Genomic DNA, 22,159 nt, shown 5'->3' with positions numbered 1-22,159 from the left:
AATCGGTAGATCTTCGACCTAGTACCCGATGACAAGGACATAGTGGGAGGGGATGATCAAGCTGAGAATTAGACAGGAGAAAAAATGACAACCCTACATCTCTATTTAGTTACCATCCACCTTGTATCAGTGACCCAGACATGGGAAGACCATGTTTTGGTCATTGATACAAAAAGCCCTCCCTCGCATCTTTAATCAGAGCCTAGATGGAATAAAGAGCTATACTTCAATCTTTAATGTACATATTGTGTTCCTATGCTAAAATTCCAAATATTAAGCAGAAAATTAAACCTCAGGAAAGATAAGTCACAATTTATGGAGAACAGGTAACTGGTGGATTAATGTTTAAACAGCATATTAAAACTTAAGTTTCTTGGGTAATTCAAAACCTTTGCCTACTCATATCTGTTGACTCTGTGCTTAACAGTTCCACTATTTCAGGTGTTGGCAACCTTTCAGAAGTGGTGTGCCGACTCTTCATTTATTTCCTCTAATACATTTAAACAGTTTTAGAAGGTCTCTTTCTATAAGTCTATAATATATAACTAAACTATTGCTGTATGTGAAGTAAATAAGGTTTTTAAAATGTTTCAGAAGCTTCATTTAAAATTAAATTAAAATGCAGAACCCCTCGGACTGGTGGCCAGGACCCAGGCAGTGTGAGTGCCACTGAAAATCAGCTCATGTGCCACCTTTGGCACGCGTGCCATTGGTTGCCTACTCCTGCACTATTTGAATGAAATGTGATACAGGCTGTAACCGCCATTTTGGATGATACTGCAATACAACGCATTAACTGCCTTTGTGTTTTAATATGATTTACTCTTACATTTTGCTGTTTGATGGACAGCCATGAAGGCAAAGTCTAGTTTACTATATGGGTAAAGTTCAGAGTCCTCTATCTTGGATGAGTATATGGGAATACTAACCTATTTGGGCTTTACTGTAGAAGAGACAGCCTTCTGATTAAAGTTTTCAAAGGTTCAAAGACTTGGAAACTAAGTTTAAACAAAGTGACATCTGACTCCTTCGAACTACATGCTGTGTGCGCCCTCCAAGACTCCATATTCAATGGTTTCAGAAATTTCTGATAAATGGTTTGACACCTACAGTGTTTTGGAATGATCACACAGTACATTGTGTGTCAGTAGGTAGAAAAATGGTTTTCTTAGGAGTTGTTCTTCACCTCTGAGGATTTAAAACAGAATCTGAGTTAGGCTAAAGCAATCCTCTAGAATTTAGCAATCCAACTATAATCTAAGCAGGGTCATAAAATAAGAAAACAGTTTAAATTAAAAAAAATAACAGAATAATTGATAAGACAACAACAACTTCTAGAAAAAGAAATCTATGCTGTTTAGGAAGGTTTAAATGGACTGGAATTATCACTCTCCCCAGGATAGAAAGCTACAGTTATAATAACTTAGAAACAAATAAAGATAGGAGTACATTCCAAGAGAGTGCATGAGTGCTGTGTATTATGAAGAGGAGGGTTGAGTGATGTCATCCACAAGTATAATTATCTGCTAGAAGTACACTGCCTATGGTGAGCCATTTCTATAGCGTCCTTAAAAAACAAAAGAGAAAATTCATACCTATGCATTTATATGGGATTATTGATGTGTGTGTAGTATCCAGCCAGCAAACTCATTTGAATCCAGATTTCTAAAAGCCATTTCCTAACAATCTGTCTCAGCATGTACAGCAAGAGATCAAGAGAAGACAAAGGACTTTTTACACCAGAATTATCATTTTGCCAAGTAAAATTAATAAAGCAGCTCAGCTAAAAGTGCAAACCATGCCTTTAGGGGGGTGAGGCTGGGAAGTCCCCCCACCCACAAAATAAAATAAAAAGAAACAGACATTAGTTAAGGGTGATATTTTAAAATTCACATGTAAATTCTCACTTAAGGTCCCAGCAATAACAAACTCTGCCCTTTTTGATGGATCCATTTCATTGCATGATTTTTAATTACAAAATTTGCATACAGTATTGTCAAGGCTGTGTCCCCACTCTGGCACTTCAAGTGCAGAAGGTGAGGGCCTGCAAGGATTCTAAAAATTAATACTTGCCACTCTGGGCTTGTATTAAACTCCCAAGGTTACAGCTTCTCTCTGACCTTGGATGGGTAGATGCTGCCACCACCTTGTGGTATCTCATGCGGAGCGAAGAAAATTCACACAGTCAACACAGCTGCAAGCAGATCAGATTCGACTTTATTTTTTCTACTACCCCCTTATATAGTTAGATCTGGTTACATAAGCATTAATCATGTATGCTAACATCATACATACTGGCCATTTAATTGGACCAGAAAAAATATCACGCGCATAGCATGCACAAAGCAGCAGACATACGGGCACCATTAACGGCTTTGTTTACTTCACAATTCAAGGTTAACTAAAGTTCAGTCAGTTACATGACTATTACAAGGATTCCAGTATTTTTCCAGACTGACTTCACAATCCTTGCCCTAAAATACACGATAGTTCCCCACACCACCCAAATTCAAAAAACCCCTTTGAACCCAGGAAGGCGCAAATGGGAATTCCTCCCTGTGTGGTACCCTCAAGCCTTTTCACCCCCTTCCGGGGAAGAACCGAGAAAGAAAACAAAGGAAATCAGTTGTTGCCACAGCTAATTAAACAACATATGCACAAACCTCTTAAGACACAAAAACCCAATCCTGTTCTTAAAAAAGATAAATTTTATTAAGAACAAAAAGAAAGAAAATACATCTGAACTTATATTTGCTCTTTTTAAATCTAGCAATAGCCTAATAATTAAGCATCAAGAATGGTTTTCTTGAGGTCCAGCTCAATGGTTACAAGCAAAACAAAAGCATTTGGGGGTTAGCACGGAGATGTCCACAAACCATAAAGAAATTAAAGATAAACATAATTGCTTCTTCCTAGACATTTCCTGATCTACTTACATATCTGGGGGTTTTCAAATGAGTAGTTTCTAGTTATGATCTGGTGATTTTCATACCTGATCCACAGCTTTAACGGTATAGCTCTAGCCTTGACTCTGCTCTGCCCCCTCTTTCTGGAGAACAACAAAAACAGACAAAGGGAACCTTTTTTTCCCCAATTTTAAAAGATTCTAGCCTTTCCATTGGTTCTTTTGATCAAGTGCCCACTCCTTTCCTTTTACCTATGGGCTTTTTTAATCCTTTACAGGTAAAACAACTAGAGAACAGCTACTAACAGAGATTTTGTAGCTAACTAGCTGGCTGGGTGTCCATAAAAGGGAACTATATTTTAGTAGAATCCCCTCTACCCTCTTTGAAGGTACGTTTGCATGGTAAAGAAAGCATGAAAGCTGGGAAATTGTTTCTGCTTGAAAGTATGAATTATATCTAATTATACAGCATCAAATGGAGTCAGAGCATAGTTATTACAATTAATATAAAATTCAAAACAGTAGGACAAGTCAGAAAAGTGCTACTACTTTCAGAAATATGAATGATTTAGTTGTCCATAAATTGTAACTTGTACTATAATAAACTGAGACACATACATCAATAACACATTCAAGTCTTAAAAAAAAAATAAAATCAACTCACCCCCTAATTCATCATTAGCAGGAAGTTTTCAGTGAGTGCTATTAATCTCTGAAGAATCTAAGTGTCATTAAAAGGAAGAGTTGCTAACTGCTAAATAAAAGCCCTTCCAAACAAAATGGGTAACCTATGCAGTGCTGTCTTCCAAACATGCAGATAGGCAACAAGAGCACCTTTCCTGCTGCCCATAGCTATCCCTAGCTGTGTAGGAATGAAAGCTGACTGGCCCTTTTTTATACTGCTGTCATGGATCCCTGTTGACAGCAGTGAAACTGATAACAGTTGGTCAGTTTCTATCTGTGGACTGAGCAGCAGCTGCAGAAGTCACAGAAAGTCCCCCCACCAAACCTCCAAGACTTTGGAGAAGAGGTAAAAGAGTGGAGATGACTACTTGCAACAGGCAGAAAAGCTGAGGAGGAGATGTAGTAGAGGAGACACACCTTCCATCACAGTGAAGAGAAGGCTGAGAGAAATGTAGAATAGTACAGACCCCTCCTTACCATTCATACACTCTTGGATAGCCAGTAGGCATGTGGGTAAGGATGCAGGGGGACAGAAACTAGTCCTTCTCCCTTCCAGTAGAAATAGAGCATTGAGAAGGGTGGGTTTCAGTTTTAATAGGCAATCCTAATACGAGCCTGATCCAGCCTTTGGCAAAATCCAGAGGAAGCACCTTGGTAGGAGTCCTAGTACCCACCTATTTTCCTAGGAGCTGTTAGGTTTCTCCACTGGTTATCACAACAGCACAAGAGGGCACTAATCTTCAGTATCAGACTGTGGCTAATAGGCTTAATCCTCTGGTCATTAGGTCAATATAACCTGTATGAGTAAGTACATGGGTAGGTGTTGAGCCAGGCCGCAGAGAAAAAAGAAATTAATGGGATATGTGAAAGCATAGCACATGTCTATGTTGCGGTAGGAAAGAAGAGGAGACAGAATATGTAGGAAAGGGAAAGAGAAGGAACACAGGGATGAGAGATAATTCAGAAAAAATGTGCCCCTTGTTGTAGTACAAGAAAAAAGATGAAAAAATGGAATGAACCCAGAAAGGGAAAGAGGTAGAATAGAATAAAATAATAATACAAAAAAGCAGAACATAAGTAGTGAGAGGGCTACTCAAACAATACAAGAGTAGTTTGGGTAAGTTTTTTTTCCCCAACCTTTGCCCAAGACACTGACAAACTAGTCAGTATCAACACTGTTACTGAAGCATGTAGTTAACCACATCTGATAGCCAATTTGGTCAATTTGGTTAGTGAGTTTGAGTTATTTCATTTTTCCCCCTCTCAAAAAGAGTTGCATAAAACACACTATATGAGCTACTTTATCATATAATATCAAATGGGTTCTGAATAGTCTCCAGACAGAATGAAAACATTAAAAATGAAAGCAAATAATCCCGTACCTTGTTGAAAGCAGGCTTTGAGAGCTCCCCTCCCACCCCCCTTGCTATATACTGAGTAAATTCTATTGTCATAGAACTCTATAAAGTTCTATGAATGGCATCTCTTGAGGTTTCATACCCAATGTTACATAAAACATGAGTCATTAGTTGAATTCAGTGTGAAAGCAAGTCTATTTTCTTCTAATAATCAGCCTAAAAATGTCGACTTCATAGATCCAACCCAGTTGAAACAAATGGATTGAAAAAGCCTTGATGCCAGTTACAGTGTACTTGATAGTTATCAGTACAAAGTAAGTTTGAATGCAGAGTTTTTACAAAGCTCAACCACTTTATTTTTGGCTAAATCTTGCAGTCTTCGCTCAGGTAAAACTCCAATTAAATTAATGTATAGGATAGAAGTCAGTAAGAATTTTGTCTGAGCTAGGTGTACAGAATTGGCCCCATAATATTCACCATTCAGAAAGGCTTTAAAGCCATAGAAACAGGTCAAAAGACCATTTCTGAGTCTTCAAGGAAAAAAAATCTCTGCATTGAGTGTTCTTTATAATGGTATCTCTTAATCTGATCTTTCTTTTAAAAAATTCAAGAAGAAAACCATGCTGTTTAGGAGAGAAGTGTGACATGAGTCCTCTGGAGAATGAAAGCTGAAGAGAAGAAAAAGAATGATTTATCTGTTTGGATTTATGTTGTTATTATATTCTTTGCAGAGAAAGGCACAAAAAAGAAAGCCCCCACACACAACAACAAAAGGAGAAAAGCTTCCTTGGCATGACAAATCCTGGTTCCTGCCTAGTCTGCTGGGGCACTTATGATTAACAATAAATATACCCCATGGGGCAGATCCTCTTTATCATAGCAGCACCTAAAGGGCCCAAGCCAAGACTGGGGTCTCATTGAGCTATGCGCTCGACAAAACACACATTAAGAGAAACTGCGTACCCCAACAAACTTACAATCAAGGCCATGTCTATACTGGGAGTACTTTGCTGGTATAGGAATACTGTTTTATGTTAGCAGCAAACCACTCCTACTGGGGATGCAGCTAGATGGGCAAAGCTATCCATTGCACAAGTATTTAGTCACCCAACCAGGAGAAAAATCAAAGATAGAGAGTTAAAAGTGCAGTTTGGTAGTATTGCTGAATCTGTGCTAGGGGCTTTTGCTACATAGGTCAGGGATTACAAATTTCCACACCTCTGACCAGTGTGGCTATGCCAACAGAAGTTGGTAGGATAGACTTGGCTTTAATAGACAAACAGAAAAAAGGCAAGAGGAGGAACACAAGCACAAAGATGTGAAGTTCACACAGCAGGCCATAGCCATATCTCTTGAATCAAGGCCCAGTGCACTAGATCATGGTGTCTCATTACTTTCAATGGAGCTACACTAATTTGCTATGACTGCCAACCCTCCAGGATTGGTCTGGAGTCTCCAGGAATTAAAAATTAATCTGTAATTAAATATTATGTCATGTGGTGAAATCTTCAGGAATACATCCAACCAAATTTGGCAACCCTATAATTTAAACTAGAGGAAGCTCTTGCTCATGGCATTTTAGGACCACTTTCTAAAATTATGTAACTTGTAAGGTCATATCACAGAAATAATTGCTGTTGTATGAATTTAGATGGAATATATAGGCCCAAAGGTGTTAACATCATCCTGTCACTGTGCAACCTTAAACATTTTTGAACCAGGCTCAGGATTTGGTATATGGAAATCTGAGCCTGAATAGTACCATGGAATAAACACTATTCAAAATATTTTTAACCTTTTATTTAAACATACAGAAAAGGAAAAACTATAAAAACATCTGAAATGGAATATATTAAGGCTTTCATTTTAACAACATTCTTATTTCCTTTCCCTCTAGCTGGTGAAAGTTTTTTTTTAAAAGAACCCCCTTCTCCCCACCCATTGAACAGTTTTAAATGGTATTAAAATAAAAATTTAAAATTTAAAGCAATTGTTTTGGAGGGGGAGGGAGCAGAAAAATAAGAAGTACTAGGTAGTTGAAATGACCTGGAGCTATTGTTGCTGAAGGCCAACTCCATTGCCTAAAAGGCAAAACAAAACAAACACATGCACAAAAGGAAAGAGGAAAAAAATAGCAAAGATAGAAAATGCAGCTTCTGTCTCTGACATTGACTCTCACTTGCAGCTTCACTTTGACTCAGCTCACAGTGTTATCGACTACTCTGAGACCTGACAATCTTCTACCAGCATCAGGATGTTTAGGGTATTGCTGTTACCTGTCTTTCTAGTCACAAGCTTACAGCAGTGTCGGAAAATACAGTCTTGGCTGGCCAAACCAGACTTGTATTAGACGGAAGGCAGAAAGAGAGGGTTAGCAACAGAAGAAATAAGGTGAAGAAGGAAAAGAACATGGCAAAGGTGAGTGGGGCTATATGAAGTGACAAAGTCTCACATCTCAGGAGGTGTTCAGCATTCATCGAGGTCTCAGAGGTGACATACTAATAATGTTCTTTACTCCATTTACATTACATTTTTCACTCTATATGGCTCACTTGTATCTTGTGAAGCTTAAAGAACATCCCGCAGTTACAAGCATACTTCTGAAAGAAAAAAAAAAAGAACCTCCAAAAACATGTTTCCAAATGCAGACTTTAAGCATTTGGAACATGGCAAACATGAGTATAGGTCCATTTTCATGAAATATTTCAGATTTAACATTTTTATTACCAAAGCAAGACCCTGATCCAAAGGAAAATAAGACAGCTTTTCAAATACATACGTTTTACCATCAAACATCTGAATCTATAGGAATATTAGATTTGTTGTACTGTAATCAGAGCAAGTAACCTGTCTCTGAGCCTGAGCAGCGAATATATCACGTATCACGTTTACCCATTTAATGTGCATGTGAAAGAAAAAAAATTTTTATCCGCCTGACCCATATACTAGTGAATGAACATTCAGCTTCAGTCACGAGTGGTCCTATTGACTTCACTGAGGGCATGTCTACACTATGAAATTAGGTCAATTTAACAGAAGTTGATTTTTTAGAAATTGATTTGATACAGTCGATTGTATGTGTCCCCACTAAGCGCATTAAGTCAGCAGTGTGCGTCCACGGTACCGAGGCTAGCGTCGACTTTCAGAGCATTGCACTGTGGTAGCTATCCCACAGTTCCCACAGTCTCTGCCACCCATTGGAATTCTGGGTTGAGCTCCCATTGCCTGATGGGGCAAAAACATTGTTGAGGGTTAAGGGTTAATGCCTCTTTTACCTATAAAGGGTTAAGAAGTTCACTTAGCCTAGCTGACAGCTGACCAGAGGAACCAATGGGGGGACAAGATGTTTCAAGAGGAAGGTGGGAAGTTTTCCTTTGTCTCAGTGTTAGTTTCAGTTTTGAACAGGAGTAAAAAGACCCAGGAATCAAACAGGGTAGTGAGTATTAAAGAAGGAATAAATTAGTTTATGTTTATTTTCTTTTGTCATGTCATAGGTTTCACCCTCACTCTGAACTTTAGGGTACAGATGTGGGGACCTGCATCAAAACCCCTAAGCTTAATTATCAGCTTAGATCAGCATGCTGCCACCACCCAAATCATTTAAAACAGCTGTTTATGAGTCATTTGAGAAACAGTCTCCCTGCCCCCCCCCCCCAAATCTCTCCCTCTCAAGTACTGTAACCCTTCCCTGGGTAACCTTGAGAAACTTCTCTGCCAATTTCCTGGTGAACACCGATCCAAACCCATGGATCTTAAAACAAGGAAAAAATCAATCAGGTTCTTTAAAAGAAGGCTTTTAATTAAAGACAATAGGTAAAATAAATACCTCTGTGAGATTAGCATACAAGCTACTCTCACAGACAACAGATTCAAAACACAGACGAGGGTTCCCCTGGGCAAAACCTTAGTTACACAAAAGAAGACCCACTTTGATTATCCCTCTAATGGACAAGACAAATCACAAAAGAAAATAAACATAAACTAATGTATTCTTTCTTTAATACTCACTACCCTGTTTGATTCCTGGGCCTTTTCACTCCAGCACAAAACTAGAACTAACACTGAGAAAAAGGAAAACTTCCCTCCTTCCTCTTGAAACATCTTGTCTCCGCATTGGTTCCTCTGGTCAGGTGTCAGCTAGGCTAGGTGAACTTCTCAACCCTTTACAGGTAAAAGAGATATTAACCCTTAACTTTCTGTTAATGACAGGGTGGTTCTGGGTACATGTCGTCAGGCCCCCTCCCCCGCTACCTTCCTCTGTGAAAGCAACAGCAAAAAATCATTTCTCACCATTTTTCCTGGGTTACCCATACAGACAACATACCACGGCAAGCATGGAGCCCACTCAGCTCACTGTCACTTATGTCTCCTGGGTGCTGCTGGCAGACGCAGTACTGCAGTGCTGCACAGCTGCACCTCCTTAACTTGCCTTGCGGATGGCAGATGGTGCAAATTGACTGCTAGCCGTCATCGTCATCCCGTGGGTGCTCCTGGACAGCCTCGGTGAGGTTGTTCAGGGGCACCTGGACAAAAATCGGAGTGACTCCAGGTCATTCTCTTCAAGTTTTGTCTAATGGAGATTCAGTCCTGCCTGGAATATCATGCCAGCTTGAGGCTTCTGCCTCAGGCTGCTCTCCCAGTCAGAAGCACCATATGGTTGCACCTATTCAGCCTACCCCTTGCTCCCATGGCTCATGAAGCCTGGACAGTAGTAAGGAGCAGTTCAACTATAGGCTGAGCAAGTGCAGAATGGTGGCAGAATGTGCCTTTGGACGTTTAAAAGCTCACTAGTGCCGTTTACTGACTTGGTTAGACCTCAGGGAAACCAATATTCCCATCGTTATTACTGCTTGCTGTGTGCGCCACAATGTCTGTGAGAATAAGGGGGAGATGTTTATGGCAGGGTGGGAGGTTGAGGCAAATCGCCTGGCTGCTGATTACGCGCAGCCAGACACCAGGGCAGTTAGAAGAGCACAGCAGAGAGCGCTGTGCATCTTTGAAGCTTTGAAAACCAGTTTCATGATTGGCCAGGCTACGGTGTGAAAGTTCTGTTTGTTTCTCCTTCATGAAAACCCACCGCCTTGGTTCACTCTACTTCCCTGTAAGCCAACTGCCCTCCCCTCCCACCTTTGATCTCCATTGGCAGAGGCAATAAAGTCATTGTTTCAAATTCATGCATTCTTTATTAATTTGTTACACAAATTGGGGGATAACTGCCAAGGTTGCCCGGAAGGGGTGAGGGAGGAGGGAAGCACAGGGGTGGGGTAGTTGTAGGGGCACCCCCTGGAATAGCATACAGCACATCATAGAAGTGGCATGTCTGGGGATCTGACCCAGAGCTGATGTTTGCCTCTCTGGTTCTTTGGTAGGCTTGCCTGAGCTCCTTAAGTTTCACGCTGCACTGCTGGTCCTTCATGCCCTTGGAGATTTTTTCAAATATTCTGGCATTTCATCTTTTGGAACAGAGTTCGGATAGCACAGATTCATCTCCCCATACAACGATCAGATGCAGTACCTCCCATTCGGTCCATGCCGGAGCTCTTTTGTGATTCTGGGACTCCATGGTCACCTGTGCTGATGAGCTCTGCATGGTCACCTGTGCTGATCAGCTCGCTATGCTGGCCAAACAGGAAATGAAATTCAAAAGTTTGCGGGGCTTTTCCTGTTTATCTGGCCAGTGCATCTGAGTTGAGAGCGCTGTCCAGAGCAGTCACAATGGCGCACTCTGGGATAGCTCCCGGAGGCCAATACCATCAAATTGCATCCACGCTACCCCAAATTCGACCCAGCAGGGTTGATTTCAGCTCTAATCCCCTCGTTGGGGAGGAGTACAGAAACAGATTTTAAGAGCCCTTTAAGGCGACAAAAATGACTTTGTTGTGTGGACAGGTGCAGGGTTAAATCGATCTAACGCTGCTAAATTCAACCTAAACTCATAGTGTAGACCAGGGTGTAGACTCCCCAGATCCATAAGGTGAAGGACATGTACATTTCCATAATCATGACTTTAATGATTATTGGAAATTCATAGCAAGTTGTGTTAAGTGCAACTGATACCATTTTAAGATTCAAATAAATTTAATTGTAAATCTATCAGCACATTTTCCCACCATACACTAGTAGGTATATCTAAGTAGTGGAAAAAATATAAACTGAATGATATAAGATAATCATTCATAAGGCATATGCAGAAGGGACAAAGTTGAGGTTGCACATTAAATCATTATCTGACTTCTGAATGTTTAATAATGCAACTAACTTTCTCTTTATGTAGCTTTTCTTAAACCGGAATTTCCAAGAACTTTTATTTAAAAGACAATAGAAGGAACTTCATTCTCCAAGAGTTGGAAGCTCACCACGTTCAGTGACCTGAGAGTTGTGTTATATGCATAATGAAAACACTGTAGTCCATACCTCTTCACTACCTCTAAATATGCCTACTTTATAGAGCTTACACAGAGCTCTGTTTTGTGTGAATTGGAAAGCTTCTCTCTTTTACCAACAGAAGTTGGTCAAATAAAAGATATCATCTCACCCACCTTATGTCTCTAATATCCTGGGCCAACAAGGTTATAACACTTCATACATTAGAGCTAACAGTCCTGGGAAATGAAAAGTAAGGGAAACTCTTGGGTGACTTCAACAGCTCCTGAAAGGAAGTCCCCAGGATCCCCAAATGGGAAAACAAAATAATCAAAGAAAGATACAGATGTACACTACAATTCAGTATATTATCAGTGCATTGCAAATGTTTCATATTTCAGTAGCACAGTAGCAAGAAATTAGAAAGGAAAAAAAAGGAAAAAGCTGCTCACAAATCTGTTGTTATACTCTATAATAGCTTAGCTGAATGCCAAGCAGACCAGAATGCTCTGCCTTTGACTGCAAACAATAATAGATGTGCATGATGGAATGTCAGGATGTTGCCAGTGGGTTTATTATTAATGGCAGAAACATTCTAACAGTCTGATTCTCTCAGATTGGTGACTTGAGAAACATTATTGATAAGGAAAATGCCAGTGAGGCTAGGCACTACAGGGTAGAGTTCAAGGAAAAGTGCTCTATTGTCTAGCATTCATCTTAGGTAAAAATTGCTGCCAAACAGAGGAAACTAAGGCGAGGGAGGGGGGTGGAGTGGAGAAGGGGGGAGAGAAGACAAAATAATTTGTCCTGCATTCTTCAAAACATTCCATTATAGCAGGCACAGACTAACAGATGTTCGGGCATAAACTAAATGTTGTATTTGCTGTTCAATGTGCATCTTAAATCTATAACTATGACTGGTCAGAGTCTGTACAAATTTATTTACAGGCAGCTATATTAGATTCAAAATGGTTGTGCCCCGTGTACCTCTGTGGAGAATTTTGTGTGACATTCCTAAACCAAGTCTTCATTAAGTGTCAGTTTACCAACATAGAGTAGCAAGCAAATGAAATGCACATTCATTAGTTGTCTTGACATAACTGAGGGATCTGTTGGCTGAACATTTTTCCAGAACTCTTTTTATGGAATTAAGGTTTGATTTGGTTAGGAGGCGATGCCATCTGAAATGTGCATTATTTCTATATTTAGATAAAGGCAGGGAGAAAAGAGCTCTTGGACAGTGCCTTTCCAGAAGATTTTCTAAATCAAAGGACAGTTAGGCACTCAAACTCCCCACAACCTTCAGTTGAAGTTGGGTGAGGAATTCTCATTTGTGCTTCTGAAAATCTCCCACTCAGATTTAAAAAAAAAAAGAAAAGAAAAAAAAAGGAAAAAAAAGGAAAAAGAATAGAGCCCACGGTGATATTTTGCAACTTTATGCAGAACATATGCATTGACTCACCAATAAATGAGTATTTTCTATTTAGAAACACAAGAAATTAGATGTCAGTTGCTTCATAATCAGCAACCTTCTCTGTGCTAAGAAAAATATTGCAAATCTTTAACTAGAGTAATGTTAGCAATAGTTCTGTGAACCAACTTTGTTTTCTTAATAAGCCCATTCAAGTTTTGATGTTATATTTTTATAATCTGCGATGTGTATTGTACCTTCTGCTTGATGATTATTTACTGCCTACTTTCCCGAAATAATTGTGCAGTGTAAACATAATCATAGTAGCATAAGGAAAACAGTTACTTTTCTCACCAGGCTGCATAAGCACTATCTGTCCATGTTCTTCCCCCTCCCTGCACCCCCCCCGCCCCCCCCCAAAAGCTACACACATTTGTAGTATCTGTGACAAAGGGGGAAAAAACCCTCTGTTGAGAGAGAGATTCAGCAACTTAAATGAAGCCTAATGGGAAAAAAAGTCAGATTTCCCCTGAACAACTTTTAACTACTACTGTTGCAGGTACTACCTAATATTACTATAAATGAAAAAGAGATTGAGTAGGGAAAACTTATATTTTCCAGTGTAATTATGGTACTTTTGTGTGCTATAACTTTGACTGTTTCTTCAATTTATTTCCCCTTGTCTTTGTGCAGGTCTTTTACAAAGCAATGGAGAGCAGAGGGGGCGGGGGTACCCACACACCCTACAACAGTTAGCCTTTTAAAAGACTGACTAGATTTTATATTGACTATACTCCTTTATAATGATGAAGTAATAGAAATAAGGACCTTGTGGATGAACAAACTTTATATTATTTAATTGCAACACCAAATTGTCATCATTAACATAAATATCCTAAAGTAAGTAATCCAACACAAACCTTAATCTAATGTGATTTTTTCTTTCTTCATTACAGATGCAGTGTAAGTCTGCCACAGCTACTTTTGCTTTGATTCACTCTATTAGACCTGAGCAGTAAAAGCCAATATTCATTGAAGTTCACTAAAAGTTTATTACAAAGTAAATAGAAAGAAACACTGTACATCAGTTCATGTATTAAACCAGGATCATTGCCTCCTTACTTTGACACTTTATAATTCAGATAAAATGTCAAAGAGTTAAAAAGAGCAAAATCTATAGCAATAGCATCACTGCTAATGGCCCCTAACTAAAAGACCAATTTCTCCCTAATTTTTATTTAGCTTTTGCTTTTTAATTTCTTCTCACAAAACACCTTGACCTTTTAGAAACAGTTTTCAGACAGCCCAATTTATTTCTTCTCATTTAAAAAGGTGAAGTGACTTATCAAAACAAACAGTGAGAACTGAAGCTGCACTGTAATAACAGTAAGATAAAATTTATGGGCAAGTGATAGCAATCTGGAGGGATTTTTTCACCCTATTTTATTATGCCTGCAAAGATTAATTGAAGATTGGAATCTCTGGTTTTACCATTTTGTAGCCGAAAGGAAACACTGGGTGTTTACTGCATGTGTTAAAATACTATGTTGAGCGATGACTGATGGGCACTTGCCACTGGATTTACCAGATGGACTACAGTGAGGCACCATTATACGGTCAGAACCTTTGCCTGGAGCACAGCCCATAAAAGTCATGTGTGATGGTGACTTTCATGAGTAGTAGAGGTGAAAATCATTGATCACATTTTGGGGCTTAAGTCTGCAATAATCCTTTCCATTCCCAGTTATGGGCAGGACTGTCATTTTTGTTGTCATATATGGCTCCCACTGCTTCTTGCTGAATTTTGTTATACTTGGGGTTGTCATTAAAGAAAAACAACCATTTCAGAATAATTTGGTGTATGGGTGTAAGCCAGCCTACAACCGATGTCCTATCTTTGCATACATGTTCTGCTTATATGGAACTGCTGGTAAGAGTAGAAGCTATTCATGAGCAGTGCCAACATTCCTCTATATAGACCAAGGTCTGCCCATAGCTGGAGGTACAAGAGTAGATGGAAGATGTAAAGAAAGCAGAAACAGGTGCTGACACTTAAAATGGGAGTGAAGAGTGTAAACAGGTTATTGGACTGGAATGATTTAGTTGGAAAGAGATTTGGAAGCCAGGTCTTAATGGTGGAGATAAAGTGGGGTAAGACAGGACGCTGGGAGGAAAGCAAACAGGCCATTCTTTGGTTGCAGATAGGAAAGCCTGGAGGCAAAGGCACACTTTCAAGTAAGTGGGGGTACGTCTTCACTACCCGCTGTATCGGCGGGTAGCAATCGATTGCTCGGGGATCGATATAGCGTGTCTCATCTAGATACGCTATATTGATCCCCGAACGCACTTATATCAATTCCGGAACTCCACCAACCCGAACAGAGTTGCGGAATCGAGAGGGGGAGCCGCAGACATCAATCCCACGCTGTGAGGACGGTGAGTAATTCGATCTTAGATACTTTGACTTCAGCTACGTTATTCACGTAGCTGAAGTTGCGTATCTAAGATCGATTTCCCCCCGTAGTGTAGACCAGCCCTGGGCAGAACCTCAAGTGGCAACCAAAGTGGGAAAAGGAGGAGACTACCACAGCCACTGCAGAAGCAGAAGCCAACTCTTCAATTTCCTGGGTTGTGAGAAAGCACATAAGATCAGACACTCCACAGTTTTTAATTGCCTGGATTGTAAATAGCTCCAGCTATGTGTTGTTGGAACTTGTGTTTTCCTTTCCTCTGGCAAGATCAATCATCTCCTTCCAAACACCACACAGCTTGAGGTCAGATTTGCCTGGGATCTATACTAGGACAAGCCAAATATATGGGAATGGTCAGGTTCCAGTACCGTGTACCATAGCTGTATACCAAAGGAGGCAATACGTAATAGAGAGTGGGCTATTGAGTTTGGTATTTTTGCATTGTGTAAATCCTAAAAGATTTCTTTTTGACTTCCATTTACTCTCTTCCATTCCCATCACTTTTTCTATAATCCAAATTTTAATGTTTCGGTTTCTTGAGTATTGGAAATTTTATGGTGGCTTAAGGAGTTTTTGAGGGATGTTTTACGTACAACAACGAACAATGCTACACTGGTAATAAATACATATAATCATTTTTAGGTTGAATTCAAAGCAATGTACATTACATTTGGCAAATATAGCCTCAGTGATTTTAGACAAGGTTTCCAGCATGCAAAAGTCACTGAGTTTCTCAGGAGCTTAACATCTGATGTTTTTGGTGGGAGCACCTCAAAACAAGAACCATTCGTTCTATCCGGTTTATACCACACCTATTTGCCAAATTATAATTTGTCCTAAGTGTTTTTTGAAGCGATTTAAGAGAGAGTAGTGTTTCAACACCATTTTCTACACTGAGATACAGTGTAAGGTAACAATTCCCACCTCCCATCCCACCAAAAAATTGATCCCAGCCACAGTGGCAGAGCCTTGGCTATATCCTGCAGATGACTCCCCCTTATGAAAAGTAGCAAGATAAATAGAGAACCTTCACAGCTTATCACTCAGAATAAGACCATATTTCCCACATGATTTCATAACTGTGGGACATTGTACATGTTTATCTTTAACACCGATCTAGGATCCACACTATTTCTAAATCACAGAAGAAAGAGCTTACAGCAACCTTTTTATCTGTGATATAAACCTACAACTTCCTTCCCACTTACACATTGACCAGATGCTAGATAAATAATTGATTTAATGTCCATTACAAGTCTGTTGGCTATTTTAGCATACATTTATGTCTACTTTATTATCCTCTCACTGAATCTTTTAGTGTTTATAGGAGGGAGAGGATTGGCATGTTAGCAAAAGGTTGTTGGGGTGATTTTTTTGGGTTCTTTTCTGACAAATTCTTTCTATTGATACATTTGGGGAAAAGTGCTCTCTCTAACTGCTGGGCCAGACTCTCAATTAGTGTAAATGAGCACAGCTTCACTGAAGTCTTTTATTATTTGTCTGTATTGTGGTAGTGCTTAGGATCCCCAGTAATGGACGAGGACAGCATTGGGCTCTAGGTCACCTGCAGACACAGGAAAAAGACAGCCGCTGACCTAAGTGATTAGAATATCTGTTATGGAACGTGTTGATGTTTAGTAGCTGAGGATCTGGCACATAAAAAATAAATCAATCTATATTTTAAAAATTATAACTACAGGAACCTCACCCCAAGTGTTCAGGGAGTTTTAATATAGTCTAATTGTTTCTTCAACACCCTCTAAATATAGCCATCCTAAAATGTGTAGTATATAGACAAGAAGGACTGGGTGCAACACAGGAACATAAATGTTATGCATTGGGAAGACCACAAACACTGATTTGGAAAAACACAGCTGTGTTTGAATCTGTTATTTTTCAACAAGACAATTAGAGTCCTACTCAGGAAGCTACAACGTGGGGATTTCTGTACTCTTTGGACCTAATCCTAGAATAAGATCTAGATGAGTACACCCCTGAGTGGCAGGGCTAGAACTTGAAGAAAATGTTCTTTTAATTTTGTCTTCTTGGCAGAGATTTTCCAAAGCACAAATGGAAGTAATGCACCTAATTCATTGATTTCCAATAGAAGTTAAGGGCTAAACTGCCATTTATTCCTTTGAAAGTTACAACATGTATGTAGTGGTGGTGAGATTATGTGGTTGAACTCCTCTCAGCAACTTTTTCAATTTGGGACACGTGAAATATTTGATGTGTTAGAAGAGTGATATGAACTTACTATGAACACTGATGGGGAAAATATTCAGAGACATTTAACAGAAATATAACTAAACAGGATTAAAACTCAATACCCTTGCTACTAGCTCCTTTATTAGGCAAGACAGTCTCATTACTAGCTCCCTCAGCCAGTCTTCTCCCTTGTGATTTAGCAATCTTTATAGCAGCTATCATCATCTCCTTTTTGTGCATTTCCTGCTGCCTTTATTAACCCCATTGTTGCTTCTTGGGTACACAAGGGAGTATATAAACCACCTAGAGGGGACAGATTGTGTAGAAAGGGTCCTAAAGAACTGAATTGTGGTAGGCTTAGTGAGAATGCCCAAGTAGAAGAAAATTATTCTCCCTCCCCCCTCCCTTTTTTGGAGGAGGCAGCAAATTCAGTTAATATTCTTGAAAGGAAGATCTCCACTTATTTTGCATTCAGGGTTGACGCAGAAACACATATTACAACTCAGATCTTGATGAATAAAGTTGATTCCTGAGGAAAATCCATACAAGTAAAGATAATTTCTGTGGGGTACAAATTTCTATTGTAAATAAGGATGTCCATAAGCATCAAGCACATTTCACAGGAGTGTTTATAAGCACCATTAAATACTCCTAACAGCTTTTAGCGTGCTTTGTTTCTTGTGATCTGTATTTTAAAAATACTTTATTTCAAAAGATGAAAGTTGATTATGAAGGCCGGATAAGGAATTAAGCTGAGTAGGGCTCAAGCTGGGGGAAACCCACACGTAAGCTGCCCTTTCAATGAGTTCTCCCCTACCACCTATTGATGAACAGGGGGCAGGAAGAAACCTCAAAAGCATACTGCATTTGCATCTATCTTTTCTGCCCATTAACTGCCCTGTTACCATTAGACTCAGCTACACTTGTGCTGCACCTAACATACTGCCTTCTCTCATTCCACTAGCTAATTCCTAATCATGTTGAGTCAACTGCACAGTATGAGTTTAATGTCGTCCAGTCAGGACACAGACACACCGTTATTTCAGTAACATGATACATTCTTAAGAGACATCATGGGTATAGGTCACGGAAAAGCACAAGCGGAACTGTAAGAAACAGGAGTGCATGGGTGAGGTGTCACAGTGGCTGCATCTGTAGTCTGTGCAGTAGAAACACTAGCATCTAAAGCAGGGATCGGCAACCTTTGGCATGCGGCTTGCTAGGGTAAGCATCTTGGCGGGCCAGGCCAATTTGTTTTCCTGCTGCGTCCGCAGGTTCAGCAGCTCCCACTGGCCGTGGTTTGCCACTCCAGGCTAATGGGGGCGGTGGGAAGTGACGGCCAGTACATCCCTAAACCCGCGCTACTTCCCGCAGCCCCCATTGCCCTGGAGTGGCAAACCGCAGCCAGTGGGGGCTGCAATCAGCCAAACCTGTGGATGCAGCAGGTAAACAAACTGGCCCGGCCCGCCAAGGTGCTTACCTTGGCAAGCTGCATGCCAAAAGTTACCAATCTCTGCACTAGGCATTTACAAATCGATTGTTTAATAAATTGTTCCACTATCTTTCCAAGTATTGAAGTTAGGGTGACTGGTCTGTAATTCCCCAGATCATCTTTGATTTCCCTTTGAGAGAGAGAGGGGTATTGTATTTGCCCTTTTCCAGTCCTAGGGGACCTCACCTATCCTCCATTAGTTCTCAGAGATAATCACTAATGGTTCAAAGATGGCATCAGTTAGTTTCTGAAGTACCTTAGAGTCAATTTCATCAGACCCTGCCAATTAACTAAATCTTAATGCTATCCTAGAACATTGTGACCCCTATTGGGTCATACACCCAGGATGGATGGATGGATAAGGATGGCAGCTAAAATCTGCTCAAAGGTGAATTAGGAGTGAAGTAACCAATGCTGCCATTGAATGGAAAAATGTGGACACTCATACTATCGCTATCATCTGGCCAAATGAACAAAGTGGATAAAATATGAGTAGTCTTGATCTTTTCCATCTCTTCCTGAGATATAAAAAACTACAACAACATAGTGTCATTACTTACACTTTTAGTATCTGTTATGTTGTAAAGCTGCAGGAACTGGATAATGTCACCATATCAGATGGAACAGGCCTCTGTACTGCACATTACTATTATCTATATAGCCAAAACCCTTCATCGTGAGAGAGCTAAAAGATAGGTATTGTAACAAAAGATTATATCATTTGTCTGCAGTATTTTAAAAACCTGAACACAACAGAATATGAAAATAACTTAATTTGTTTCCAGCTCTGATTTGCTCTACACATTCCCTGTGAATAAAGGCTAGGAAAATCAAAGCCGCTAAAAGGGAAACCTTTTGGGTAACACACACACACACACACACACACACACACACAGAAAGGTGACCAGTCACACAATAGGAACAGACAAAACAAAATTACACAGCACAATTAATTACTGAGCATGCTTTAAAATACACGAAAAGATTCTGATGAGGAAAAGGCTATTTGTGAACATATTGTGGAAGGAAAAAAGTGAGAAAGTTGACTCAATAGTTTGCTACGAATCTTATTCAGCTCTAGTATTATTGTGCTTCTTTCTTTACTAGAATAATCTTTAGCATAGGCAGCACCAGCTCCAGAAGAAGAGCGCACTAACATTTTGACAATCATATTTTTTGATGTTAGGTGACAAATGCTTCAACATTTGCCCTTTTATTCTTACTGAAAACATATGCCTAATGAATATCTGTTTGAGAGACCAGCTGTGAATGGAACAAACAACTTATGGCAGTGTTTTAAAAAAAACCACTCATAAAGCAGTTCTGATACATAAAGGGCTCTTTCTAAAAAGGACAAAATGCTGATTATTTCAAATTGTATTGACACCAGATCATGCAAATTTCTAATGATGCTACTTCTTCCCCCCACCCCGCTTTTGTTTTATTTCCTAACATGAAGATACTCCCAACTGTTTAAAGTTACAAGAGCACATTCAGCAGACTTGGTATCTTTGATAAAATATTTTTAATCCACTTCTGTAACCTCAGAGAATCTTGGTATAAAGAGATTAAAATATTGGTGTGTTTTTTTTATTTTGCACATTGACAAGGAGACTGTGTGACTAATTGAGAGCTAAATTTTATTGAACTGTATTGGATGCTAATTAGGCCAGTTGGAACATGTTTCCAGCACTGTAACATTTATAAGGTAAACTGAACACTCAAGGGGAAAGCCAGTATTAGGGTAAAGAAAAAGACACAGCAAGGAAAAACATCTACAAAAAAGGTCAGAAATGGGACAGGAGGTTGTATCAAGAAGATTGTCATTTAGTTACATTGGTCTGTGATGGAGTTACAGTCCCACACATTATTTTTCACATTCCAATTTTAGAGGAGAATGTCTCAGTGGTGACAAGTTGCAGCATCACAACCTTTCACAGAGACTGTACTGTCTACAATACTCACTTCACTGGGATCATCATCATTGCTGTCACCTCAACCATGTATAACTCCTCCAAATTAAGGAGACAGTCTTGTCTGCTGGACCTGAACAAACAGCCAGTGTTACTTGCCTGAGATCTACATACATTTTGATTGGGATAGGACTATGAACCCAGAATTAGTGCGTGCAGCACCTTTGGTCACTCCACAACCAGTACTGCAGTCTCCCAGATCCCATTAAGTATTCCTTACACAAGGTTTTGGCCAATGGATACATGACATTGACAACATTCAGACCTGCCTCCACTTCATTACGCTGCAACAGAAAAAAACTACTGGAGACCAATACAGTTTCAGGGCCCCTTGGTGTCGCCTTTTTCTTCCTATAGAGAAAAAGTAGAAGATCTGTTCCTTTTCTGGGATCTTTTTCCCAGTGGAAGGAAGGAAGGAAGGAAGGAAAAGAGATGCCCAGTAAATTTCTAGTTATTTCCTGTAGTAACTTACTGTGGCAAACTGATGAGTCCTGGTAGATGAGTCAGTACTCTGACCTCTGTAGCTTCACTTACTTTCCTCAGCAACAGCTGATTGAAGAAATAGCAACAGCTGATTGAAGAAATAGGGAGAAATGAGCTAATCAGATGCTGGAGGAGTTAAGGAATGAATTGGCCCATTAGCCTACCAGCTTGATAAAAGGCAGGAATAAAGGGACAGTGGGGAAGAGAATCGGGATAATTTTGTCCAGACTGAAGGAGATCCCAGGGAAGAGATTTCTTCTCTTCTTGGGCCCCAATGAACAGAGGCTGAAGGTCACAGAGATTAGGACTGCTGTGTTGCACTGAACAGGTGCTAGTGGAGGGGTGTTGAATTTTACAAGTGAACACTAAAAGAAGAGTGCTAAATTCCTCAGGTGACCAAGGATGAGGTGGGTGGGAAACACCATGTACCCTTCATCATGCTTACCTTCTTTCCAAGTGAATGCAGACACAGCCTCCAATTCCCTCATTGGATGTTAATAGAGGAGAAAAGAAGTAGTGTAATGGATTGTAGCAAAGCCAAAACTCCACCCTGTCTTGCTTAACAAAAATTCCACCTAGAAACCACACTTTGCTAAAGGGGAAATCCCTTTCTGTGACTTTTTCATGGTTTTGAAGAAATGAGATGAAACATTAAAAAACATTTCACGGAAAAGGAGAAGCAAAACTGGGTTATTTAGTTTCATGGCTGCCCTCGGGCAAGTATACTGCAAATTTAATTGACAAGAACCTTCCAACCTGGCAGTTAGAGAAGCAGACAGCTCAGACACACTGCCCCCACTGCAACCTTCCA

The sequence above is a fragment of the Gopherus flavomarginatus genome, chromosome 2 (assembly GCF_025201925.1).
Source record: "Gopherus flavomarginatus isolate rGopFla2 chromosome 2, rGopFla2.mat.asm, whole genome shotgun sequence".
NCBI lineage: Eukaryota > Metazoa > Chordata > Testudines > Testudinidae > Gopherus > Gopherus flavomarginatus.
The sequence above is the reverse complement of the archived record's forward strand: the minus strand, read 5'-3'. Positions refer to the sequence as shown.